Here is an 11,687-nt window from a genome sequence, read left to right as displayed (position 1 = left end):
GAAAATGTTAAAATTAATAACATTTACATAATAGCAAAAATATTGTTTTATATCTAGTAATGCATTTCATGTAGTAAAATGTGTTTACCACTCAACAGAGTGAATAATGCCATCGACTGTGTTGGCAGATGTGACTCTTTCATCAAACGTGTATGCATTCAGAATCTCCCGTGCGTCCACAGGATCCGTTCCGTTTGATCCCAATGTCCACAGTTTCTGTGCTGCAGAGGTAGTCTGTGTGGACAGCATCCAAAAGGTCTTTCTGTTTGGCAGTTGATTCAATCTTTTTAGAATCGTAGTTCATTAGCCCCAGGTTGGGTCACCATCGCTCTGCGGGGAACATGAAGGCATCGAGGAGAAGCGCAGGCAGCGGCACACAAACACACACTTTCTTCTTCTTCTGTGGTTGATGTGTGTGTGTGTGTGTGTGTGTGTGTGTGTGTGTGTGTGTGTGTGTGTGTGTGTGTGTGTGTGTGTGTGTGTGTGTGTGTGTGTGTGTGTGTGTGTGTGTGTGTGTGTGTGTCCAAGGCAGAAGCCCCAATATGTTGGCAAACTTGAGGAGAAATGGGCATTATGTTGGGCTGAGGCTGATCTGTTTATTCCATGTGAGCCATGTGGAAATGGATGAGGAAATAATGAAGTAGAAAATGTGATACCAAACGAAAGTGAGATAAATCTTTAGTAAACAAATAATCCCTGCATTGTATAGATTTCTTTTTCCACTTCGTTTTAATTTTCCTCTTTGTCGTTATTGAACCTCTAGAGGGTGCTATAACTTCCCTTAAAAATAGCAAAATGTCACCGCATACAGAAATGGGCACTATCCTAGAAACAGAAGGATAATAAATGACAGAATAAGTCTATAGGCACAACATTTAGCTTTCAAAGTAATGTTTTAGTGTAGGATTAATATTAACTACATAATAATACCCAATTAAACCGAACCGCCTGTCTATTATCCTCGGATGAACCTCCTCTGAGACTCTCTGTTATGCTGGCTGCCCAGCTGGATCCGGGCAGATAACACGCAAACACAAACACACACATGAGCAAGCAGGCGTACACATTCCCCCAAAAACAAGGCGCTGTAAACATCAGTCTTAAGGGGTCTTGGTTCGCTTGCGTTAGCATTGAGCTGAGACCATGGGAAACCACCGGATGCACGGCCAAGGGCCATGTGCGTCGGCTTGTGCACGTTCGTGCCAATTTGTGTTGCTGCAGTTTCTTTGTGCGTTTCATATGGTGTTTCTTGGTGAACTGGCTGCTGCTGTTGTTGTTTGTATGTGTGCTTTGTGTGTCCGGTCTGGTCCCTCTGTGCTAACACATGGCATGGGCATATGGCCCCATCTATGTTGTGAGGTGCATGGACTTGTGCACCGTCTGACGGTATTCCCACGCCGCATGGACTTCGCCCAGCCGGGCGGTGGATCAGCGGCCCTCAGATATGCGAGCGAAGATAGATTGATATCAGAGGAGCTCTCAGTTAAAGGTTTTGATACCAAGCCAAATTTCTCATGAACACAGCGAAGGAGTCACAAACCCACAATCCCACTGTTCTACAGTTCAAATAGCCTGCCACCCCCACCCCACACACACACACACACGTACACACACACAGACAATTTAATCTTGTCATTCAGACAAAGAAGAGACTGCTACTTTATAGGTTCTCATTCTATGATTCTCATTCCTTTAAAATGTCCTAATTTAGCTTTGCAACCCCCTGGGTCTCCAAACCCTTTTCCTTCATGAGTGGTATTGGTACCTCTACTCATCGTCTCCTCACCAAGCCCGATGGGTCATCCCAGCTGGATGGAGAGAGATGGACTGACTCACGGAAAATAATGGAGAGGAAAGAAGCAAGATGAAGATGAAGAGGAAGAGGTGAGTGGGAGCGTGGTGAAGGTTCTGATTAGGGCGGACCGTCCCTGGACAACGTTGGAGATGAGCTCGGGAATGACGTCTGCTGCAGGCCTCGCGTGGCCTCTGTTCCTTTGTGTTTCCCAATGTGTGTGTCGCCGTTGTTGGCTTGCCTGTGCATGTGTGTTTGTTTGTGTGTGTGTGTGTGTGTGTGTGTGTGTGTGTGTGTGTGTGTGTGTGTGTGTGTCTGCCTGCTCTAGTGCTGGTGGCTCTGGTGGGGAGGAGGTGGTGGTAGAGGTGGTGGTAGAGGTGGTGGTGGTGGTCCGACTCAGCGTAGCGGATGCGAGCCCGGCCTCTGCCCTCCCCACCGCCCCCCGTCTGCCCCCCCTCTCAGAAGCGGGTGCTCTCATGTTTCAGCGTGCGGATGTTGTTGAGCGCGCCGCTGTCCCGGCGGTGGAACCCGTAGCCCTGGTGCTGGGCCTCCAGTCACCGGGACCCGCGCTCCCCCGACGACGCGCTGCTGCTGCTGCCGCCGCTGCTGGCGTTACAGCTGCTGCTGGGGCTGGAGCTGCCGGAGCAGTGGTCCTCGAACACACTGATCTCTATCTGAGGGCGGGAGGGACCACGTTAAGGATCACTGGGGGGGGGGTGGACGGGACCATCGGGTCCCCCCTTGCCCTGACTGGAACGAGGTCATGAACGGAATTTAAACATTGGTTTACTATGATTAAAGAAAGCCCAGTCCTAGAGGAACAGAACACTGTTTAGCTTTGGTTTTGGTCTCTGGCTTTGGACGGTTCTAGCCCTTGTCTGTCTGTCTCTGGGACGAGGGGACACCGCAGTGTCTTCAGTAGGTCAGGGTCTCCTCTGACTCTTGGAGAACGTGGTCTGAGTGACTTGGCCTTATCTGCATGCCCAAACAGAGAGCCTGCTGTATCAACCTATAGGGACTAATAGGGGACGGGAATGAGTTGGCGCCGTCTGCTGGAGCGCGTTCTTCTTGTCTGCGCCAGTATGTGATGGTCCGCTGGACCCGTTCTCCACGTCTCCAACCTTTCAAACACCCACAGAGGAACTTGAAAGGCTAGAGGCATGCCACGGGCCGTTCACACGTCATGGCACATGTTTTCATGTGTAGATCGTGAACTAGCGGTTCAGAAGGTCATAGAACAAGGCGAGGTATAACTCGAAGCCTGATATATTGATTAACCTTCAGGCCCATTGGAGTGCTTGTCCTGAAATGGCCTAGGCCCCTGCATCCACGTGTGTGTGTGTGTGTGTGTGTGTGTGTGTGTGTGTGTGTGTGTGTGTGTGTGTGTGTGTGTGTGTGTGTGTGTGTGTGTGTGTGTGTGTGTGTGTGTGTGTGTGTGTGTGTGAGCCAGTGAAGGATACCACTCTCGTCCCCCTCTCTACGGGGTCCGTGAGCAGGAGACCCCTCGGGGCGTAGACCTTCTCATTCTGCTCCTGGATGTACCCCGAGATCTTCTTCAGCACCTGGGAGCAGAGAGGGGGGGGGGACATAAAGTAACCCCCAATTGATGAGCAGCATCAAAGGCACGCAATGGAAACCTAGTAGACGCACATAACCTGGGTAATAGTTTCTAATGTGAGGGTAATGGTTCTAATGTGAGGGTAATGGTTCTAATGTGAGGGTAATGGTTCTAATGTGAGGGTAATGGTTCTAATGTGAGGGTAATGGTTCTAATGTGAGGGTAATGGTTTCTAATGTGAGGGTAATGGTTCTAATGTGAGGGTAATGGTTCTAATGTGAGGGTAATGGTTCTAATGTGAGGGTAATGGTTCTAATGTGAGGGTAATGGTTCTAATGTGAGGGTAATGGTTTCTAATGTGAGGGTAATGGTTCTAATGTGAGGGTAATGGTTTCGGAAGAGCTCTGCCCAGGACTACGATAACCTTGAAAATATCCAATGGATGAAACGGCTAAACGCTGAGCGGGGTTTGGGCCACATTCACACGCACGCACGCACGCACGCACGCACACACGCACACACACACACACACACACACACACACACACACACACACACACACACACACACACACACACATGCCCACACACAAAAGCATGCACGCCCACACACACACACGTACACACACTCATCGCTGTAGGAAGGGAGAGATGGAAGCAGTGACTTTGCCATCCATCCCGTGTAGTTAGCGCGCAGCTTATGATACCCAATATCCTCCTTATTGCCTGGCTTTATTTTTCCTGAAGGTTATAATCTAAACTCAGGGTAATTCCATTATGCCCTAAGTATGGCAAATATTTTCATACTCAGCATCACAGCGCTCATGTCGAGCAAGGCTCCACAAATTAAATTACTGAAAACTGAGGCATGGGAGCTTTTCTTGGTTTGAACTTTTCCATTTCGAGGCTCTGGTTCCTGATTCCTCAGATGGTTCTGAGCGGCTCAACGTGGACAGGCGGCAAAAGGCGACATGCTCCAATGTGCGGCGTAAAGTTTATTTAGATTACGTTTTTTTCTAAGTAAGCGTTTTGCTTTGCTGCAACCACAGAGCGCCATCACAGAGGAGCTCAACCACAGAGCGCCATCACCGAGGAGCTCAACCACAGAGCGCCATCACCGAGGAGCTGGACCACAGAGCGCCATCACCGAGGAGCTGGACCACAGAGCGCCATCACAGAGGAGCTCAACCACAGAGCGCCATCACCGAGGAGCTGGACCACAGAGCGCCATCACCGAGGAGCTCAACCACAGAGCGCCATCACCGAGGAGCTGGACCACAGAGCGCCATCACCGAGGAGCTCAACCACAGAGCGCCATCACCGAGGAGCTCGACCACAGAGCGCCATCACAGAGGAGCTCAACCACAGAGCGCCATCACAGAGGAGCCGGACCACAGAGCGCCATCACCGAGGAGCTCAACCACAGAGCGCCATCACCGAGGAGCTCAACCACAGAGCGCCATCACAGAGGAGCTGGACCACAGAGCGCCATCACCGAGGAGCTGGACCACAGAGCGCCATCACCGAGGAGCTCAACCACAGAGCGCCATCACAGAGGAGCCGAGGACTACATTCACCCACGGCTTAAGGTAGAGGCAGAGAAAAGCACATATATTTGCACACACACATTCAAACGCACACACAAACACATGTACATACGCGTACACACATTTGCAGGCACTTGCGCAGCCACATATACACACACACATGCATGCACACACACACACACACACACACACACACACTGAAGTGGCAATTCTTTGCTCTGGGTATTGCCACGCAAGGTGAATGGCGAGGGTCCCGACGCACTTGTCCCAGTAAGAGCACTCGCAGAAAGTTCATATGATTGGTGTTTTAATCAGAACAATTCCGGTTTACTCTCTGTTACAGTCCAAAGGATGAGAAATGATAATACATGATATACCTTTACAAGAATACGGGAGTATATGGTCGGAAACTTTTCCGCCTCGCTATCACGCTACCCTCAAACTAAACCCACTATTTATTCAATTAGCCAGTACGCCGGCAAGTCAAGGGGGAGGGGTTACGTGCCACCTGATAAATGACGTAAGCAGGTAGGTGTCAATAAATAAATAACCATTTTCTTTTCCTGGCTTGCAAACTGTGGTCATAACTTAAATGAAAACTAAATCAGAAATCAGAAACCATGAAACCACAAACATGGCTCCTACATCCTGGCCCCTAATTGTTAGTGCTCAAGCAAAACAATTACCAATCCAATACTAAATGGAGCCATAATACATAATAACTTAAGTTTCAGTTATGTAAATACATTCTTAATAACTGTCATCAATGGTGTCAATATACACATTGTTTTTCCTTTCCAATGATCCCACATAAGACCCCAAAGTTCAAAGTTCCTTTGGTCCATAGGGCCTCAAGGTTTCCCAAAGTCCATGGGTGTGTGCATATGCACATGTATGCTCAAATGTCCATGGGTGCAACAAGAGTCAAGTGTAGGTGAGTGTGTGCAGAAGGGGGGTTGAACAGCCATTTGACATGGTGGGTCAGCAGAGCTTGATGGATCCTTTGATGGTCTACGTCGCCGTCTCTTGCGGCGTCGCCGTCTCTTGCGGCGTCGCCGTCTCTTGCGGCGGCGTCGTCTCTTGCGGCGGCGTGGCCGTCTCTTGCGTCGGCGTCGCCGTCTCTTGCGGCGCCGTCGCCGTCTCTTGCGGCGCCGTCGCCGTCTCTTGTGGCGTCTCTGGCTCTGGCGGCGGCGTCTCTGGCTCTGGCGGCGCCTCTGCGCGGCCTCGTCCCCCGCGGCCTTGTCTCCCGCAGCCTCGTCTCGGGCTGCGTCGTCTCGTTTGGAGAGACCCATTGCACGTTGTACTGAGACCTCTTTGTTGTCAGGTAAGCACACAGCATCACGGAATGGCAAAGGTAGTTGATAATGACCGTTTTTGTGAATGACTGACCTTGTTGTTACGTCCATGAATTTCTTGTCCTCAACAGACATCTCCAATTTCTCCTCATAATCCTTTTCTGGAAAGTCATTGTTATTTTGATGAATGAGAAGATCCTTCAGTTCTTGGATTGAGACACGATTGACTGTGACTGAAGGTGTGCCATCCTTTTCCATAGCAGATGTGTTGAGTGGGCCGCTGACCACCCATCCTAAGAGTGTTTTGACTGCATATGGTCCATTACCTTGACTATTAATCACACGCCAAGGTTCCATTGCTTTTGGCACATTCATTCCAATCAAAATCTCAATGTTGGCATCAATCCTTTGCAAAGTAACTGCATTTAGGTAAGGCCATCTTTTCAAGTCATGTTGACTAGGTAGGTTTTCTTTAGACACAGGAATTTTTGGCTGAGTGTAAACTTGAGGCAACTCTATGTAAACACTACCATCCATGTTGCCTACCTCCAGTCCTGTTAGCTCATAGCTCTTTACCAGACGCTCCTGCCCCATCGTCCGCAAGACCACTTCAGTCTGGTTACCTTTGGTGTTCAGCTGGCGCATGATGTTCTCCGTGCAGAAGGTGGCCGAACTGCCTGGATCCAGGAAGGCGTAGGTCTGGATGGTTTTTGACCCCTTGGATGCCTTCACTTGAACGGGCACAATGGCTAGCGCACACTCCTTGCTGGCCCCTGTTGCCTTCTCAGCTGAGACCAGGGCACTGTTGAGGGGAGGCCTGCCTGAGTGGTTTAATCCGGTCATAATCTGCATTCTCCCTGCATTGTCACTGTTGATGTGTAACAAGGTGGGATGGTTACGTTTACAGATTTGACAGAGCATTTTCTTATTGCAATTTTTACTGAGGTGTCCTTTCTTTAGACATCCAAAGCAGTATCCATTTTTCTTTAGGTAGTCAACTTTCTGATCATGTGGTTTTGAATTTAACCTTTTACAGTCTGTTATTTCATGTTTGTCTGCACAGAAGCTACATGAAGACAAACCCACAACATGATGGTTAGCTTTCTGTGTCTGAACTGGCTGTAGTGCTACCTGCTCTTCAGCTGGTGTTACCGTGGTAACAAAAGTCCTTTCAAAGGTTCTTGTGTTTGGCATCCTTGCACTTGGTGTTACAACCTTGGCTGGAGCAGGGTCATTAATGTCTCCGAATATAGGATGTAGCAACATGCTAGACTGGGTCTCTAAGAACTCTACCAGGTGTATGAATCGAATGCGGATGTTTTTCTTTATGGATTCATAGGCTACAGTTCTCCATCGCTCACGGAGCTTGTAGGGGAACTTAGACACCAGCAGTTTCAAGTTAGAGGTCACATTCAACTCATCCATGTACTCTAGGTCTTGCATAGCATTGTAGCATTCTCTTAAATACAAGGCAAAAGCATGAAGAGCATTTCCATCATCAGTTTTAATTGACTTCCAGTTCAGAGCCTTTTGCAGGTAAGCGTTAGCAATTTTAATTTCATCTCCAAAATGTTTCTTAAGGAGCTGTCTTGCTTCTGTATATCCTCTACGAGAATCCATATGCATACAGCTACGCACAAGGTCTTTAGCTTGGCCTGCAGTAAACTGTTCTAGAAAATACAGTCTATCCTGGCAGCTATCTGTCTTGTCTTCTATCAAATATTTAAAAGCATGGATAAAAGACTGAAAAGATAGCGGATCGCCATCAAAGACTGGCACCTCCCTTTTTGGTAACAGAGAGATATTTTGCTGCATAATCATTACATCAATGAGCTGTTTCTGTGTTTGTAGCATCTGAAAGTCTACATCATGACTGGACTGAACTTGAGGGCTGGAGGAGGAGGCTGGAGGGACAGCAGCTTGTGAGCTAGGCCCGCCCTGAATGTGTCTAACAGCCATTTGCAATGGTGTTTTGGGTACTGCAGCCAAAGGAGCGAACTCAATAGCCGACGCATCAGGGAGAGTTGGTTCAGTAAAATCATGCCTACTTGCTTCTAAATATTCGTTCATTGCATCACCGCTGTCACTCAGCACTTTAATTCTTGCATCAGCCTCTGCTATCATAACTTGAACTTCCATCTGTTCCTTTTTGGATTTTAGAACCGTTTCTTCAAGCATAAGCGCATGTAATGCAGGTAAAGCATTGGCGCGCGCCTCAAGCGCAGCCTTCTCCGCTGCCGCTATTTTAGCTGAGGAGGTGGAGGTCCTAGAACGCCGAGATGTAGCTCCAGTGACGTTAGATACACTATCCATAGGATCCACAATAGTTTCAAGATTATATTGTTGAATTTTCCATGCTTCCACCTCATCAAAAAAGTTATTAAAGTTCGTTATTCTCGGTTCATACCAATCAGCGTTATCCGTTGCTTTCTCCTCCTCACTAAGCAGATTTTGTACTGACTGATGCACAGATTCAAAATCATCAATGCAGCTCAACAACGTCTTTGCAAGTTCGTCAATTTTATCAACATCTCCGGTTTCAAACAGAGCTTTGATTTCGTTACTCTTTCGTGTACACACTCCCAATTTCCCACTGCGTGTCGCAATGAGAGATTTCAACAGCTGTGCGGCCTCTTCCGCGGTCTGGGGAGCAGAGTCAGACATCGCTAAGATGTTTACACTTCAGTTCAATAAGGTCCATCAAACTTGTAAATTGTTTCGAGCTTTTAAGCAAGCAGTTCATACTCCACGGTTCATTAACACTTACGCGAACCGTCCTTTCATTTGGGCTTTGATTCATTCATGAAGTCGCTGCCGTATCCAACGTTGCGTCCTTTCATTCCTTCAATGATCCGTTTTACGCGCCGTTCCTATGGACAATGAGCATCCCACAAATCCGCGATATGATCCACAAAGTGTAGTCCTTTGAAGCTCGTCAGTCTTCGGTAGTTTCCGACGATGAAGTGGCAATTCTTTGCTCTGGGTATTGCCACGCAAGGTGAATGGCGAGGGTCCCGACGCACTTGTCCCAGTAAGAGCACTCGCAGAAAGTTCATATGATTGGTGTTTTAATCAGAACAATTCCGGTTTACTCTCTGTTACAGTCCAAAGGATGAGAAATGATAATACATGATATACCTTTACAAGAATACGGGAGTATATGGTCGGAAACTTTTCCGCCTCGCTATCACGCTACCCTCAAACTAAACCCACTATTTATTCAATTAGCCAGTACGCCGGCAAGTCAAGGGGGAGGGGTTACGTGCCACCTGATAAATGACGTAAGCAGGTAGGTGTCAATAAATAAATAACCATTTTCTTTTCCTGGCTTGCAAACTGTGGTCATAACTTAAATGAAAACTAAATCAGAAATCAGAAACCATGAAACCACAAACATGGCTCCTACACACACACACACACACACACACACACACACACACACACACACACACACACACACACACACACACACACACACACACACACAAACATGTAGGGTGTTAATCACTTGAAAAGAGCTATTAGGGCCTATGATTAAGCCCTGCTAATGAATCCATTTTTTTAGACGGGCCTATGGCAGAAGCTGATACAAGCACACACACCAATTCTTACACACACAAACTCCCTGACACCACCCATGACGCTAATCAATGCAATAGCCTCATTAGTGCATGTGATTAAGCCTTAGTCACAGACCACAGCAATGGCTTATTTAACTCTGAAACATGAAATACAGATTTCACTATAAAATAGAGCAACTCTCTCAAGGGAGCTTACAATTCCCAAATCCCACTTTTATCCAACATTAATTCACACATTCATCCCAAGAGATTAGCGCAAAAATGAAATCACGGCCCATGCAGCTCCCTGCTACAGAGATTCATCTGCAAGCCGTCTTATCTCCAGACAGAACATTTGTGGGAGAACAAACGCAATAAGTCATTTGAAAGCCGCGTTGGTGGACGACTGTGAGCTAACGTGATGGTTTGTGGTGAACAGGAGTTTACCACCAATAGTCTGCCGTCTCCTTGTGCACACTCGGTGCTCTGTTGTGTAGCATGAATCCGATACATGAAAGTGTGTCATTGTATGAAGAGAAGAACCTCCCATTGGACGCATGCAGGACTGCGCAGGTGGGAACAATAAGCTCTAATCACAGTGGTGAGGCCACTCAGCTGTGTCCAACATGAAGCCCATCAAACAAGGACCCCCCCCGCTGTCACGTTCACAGCTCCCTCTGGGAGGAATTACAAAGGATCATACTCGGTGCGCAGAATGCATCACTCCACAATGTGCTTGACATGTGCGCTGTGTGGTCATCGGCCAAGTGCGGGAAGTAGGGATGACATGGTATCTCTCTGTGTGAGGGGAAGAGTGTGTGTGTGTGTAGTGTCTGAGTGCATGCATGCGTCTGTTTTTGTTTGTGCGTAAGCTTGTGTGTGTGTTAGTGCGCCCACGTTTCATGCTGATGTCCCACTTAATGGGAACTAAGGGCTTATGCACACAGGATATCGTCAATAGGCTGAGCGGACGACTGATTCAGACGTTGGGGCTGCCGAGCGGGGGGGAAGGTAGCAGAGCGTGTTTCAGGACGTGCACTGTATCAGTCGGGACGTGCACTGTATCAGTCGGGACGTGCACTGTATCAGTCGGGACGTGCACTGTATCAGTCGGGACGTGCACTGTATCAGTCGGGACGTGCACTGTATCAGTCGGGACGTGCACTGTATCAGTCGGGACGTGCACTGTATCAGTCGGGACGTGCACTGTATCAGTCGGGACGTGCACTGTATCAGTCGGGACGTGCACTGTATCAGTCGGGACGTGCACGGTATCAGTCCTGACATGGTGCCTTTGCTTGGCGGATACCAGTCAGGACTTACGGGTCCAGAGAGAACTTTTCACACTGATCTGAAAATCGTTCTAAAGTGGCCGCTTATCTGCGCCAGCTGGATGTACACACGCACCAAGGTACACACGCACACACACACACACACACACACACACACACACACACACACACACACACACACACACACACACACACACACACACACACACACACACACACACACACACACACACAGGTGGGAGCGTTTAATCATGCTCATTCAGGACGTCATTCAGCCAAGTTGATTAAGTGGAGCTTGTATATAAACAACCGTCCTCAGTGACTGATAGCATCTCTGCTCACTGAAGTGGCACCCAGCTGACAGGATGAAAGCACACCCGATTTCTGCATGGCCTCCACAACGCGATGAGTCCCTTTGTCTCTGGCCGACGGCTCCCAGTGATTCTAGATGTGGTTTGAGACGAAACACGCTTCCAAAGAGCGGCGAAAGCAGAGTGCCATGCTGGGTCGCGCTGTTGGCTGCTGTTTAGGTTGAGTGAGTTGCAGATGTACTCTTCAATAGAACTAATCAAACTTTCTTTGTGTGCATGTGTGAGCACATAGATGTGTGTGTGTGTGTGTGTGTGTGTGTGTGTGTGTGTGTG

General features: G+C 48.3%; 1 pseudogene; it reads right to left on the bottom strand.

Annotated features, from left to right (window-relative positions):
* Window positions 1-2,314: 2,314 nt before the first annotated feature.
* Window positions 2,315-11,687, bottom strand: part of LOC130377982 (golgin subfamily A member 7B-like) — an 11,803-nt pseudogene continuing 2,430 nt past the window's right edge.

Source organism: Gadus chalcogrammus, unplaced genomic scaffold (assembly GCF_026213295.1).
Source record: "Gadus chalcogrammus isolate NIFS_2021 unplaced genomic scaffold, NIFS_Gcha_1.0 GACHA031, whole genome shotgun sequence".
In the NCBI taxonomy this organism is placed as follows: Eukaryota; Metazoa; Chordata; class Actinopteri; order Gadiformes; family Gadidae; genus Gadus; species Gadus chalcogrammus.
Note: the sequence above shows the minus strand (reverse complement) of the source record. Positions and strands in the feature narration are given on the sequence as shown.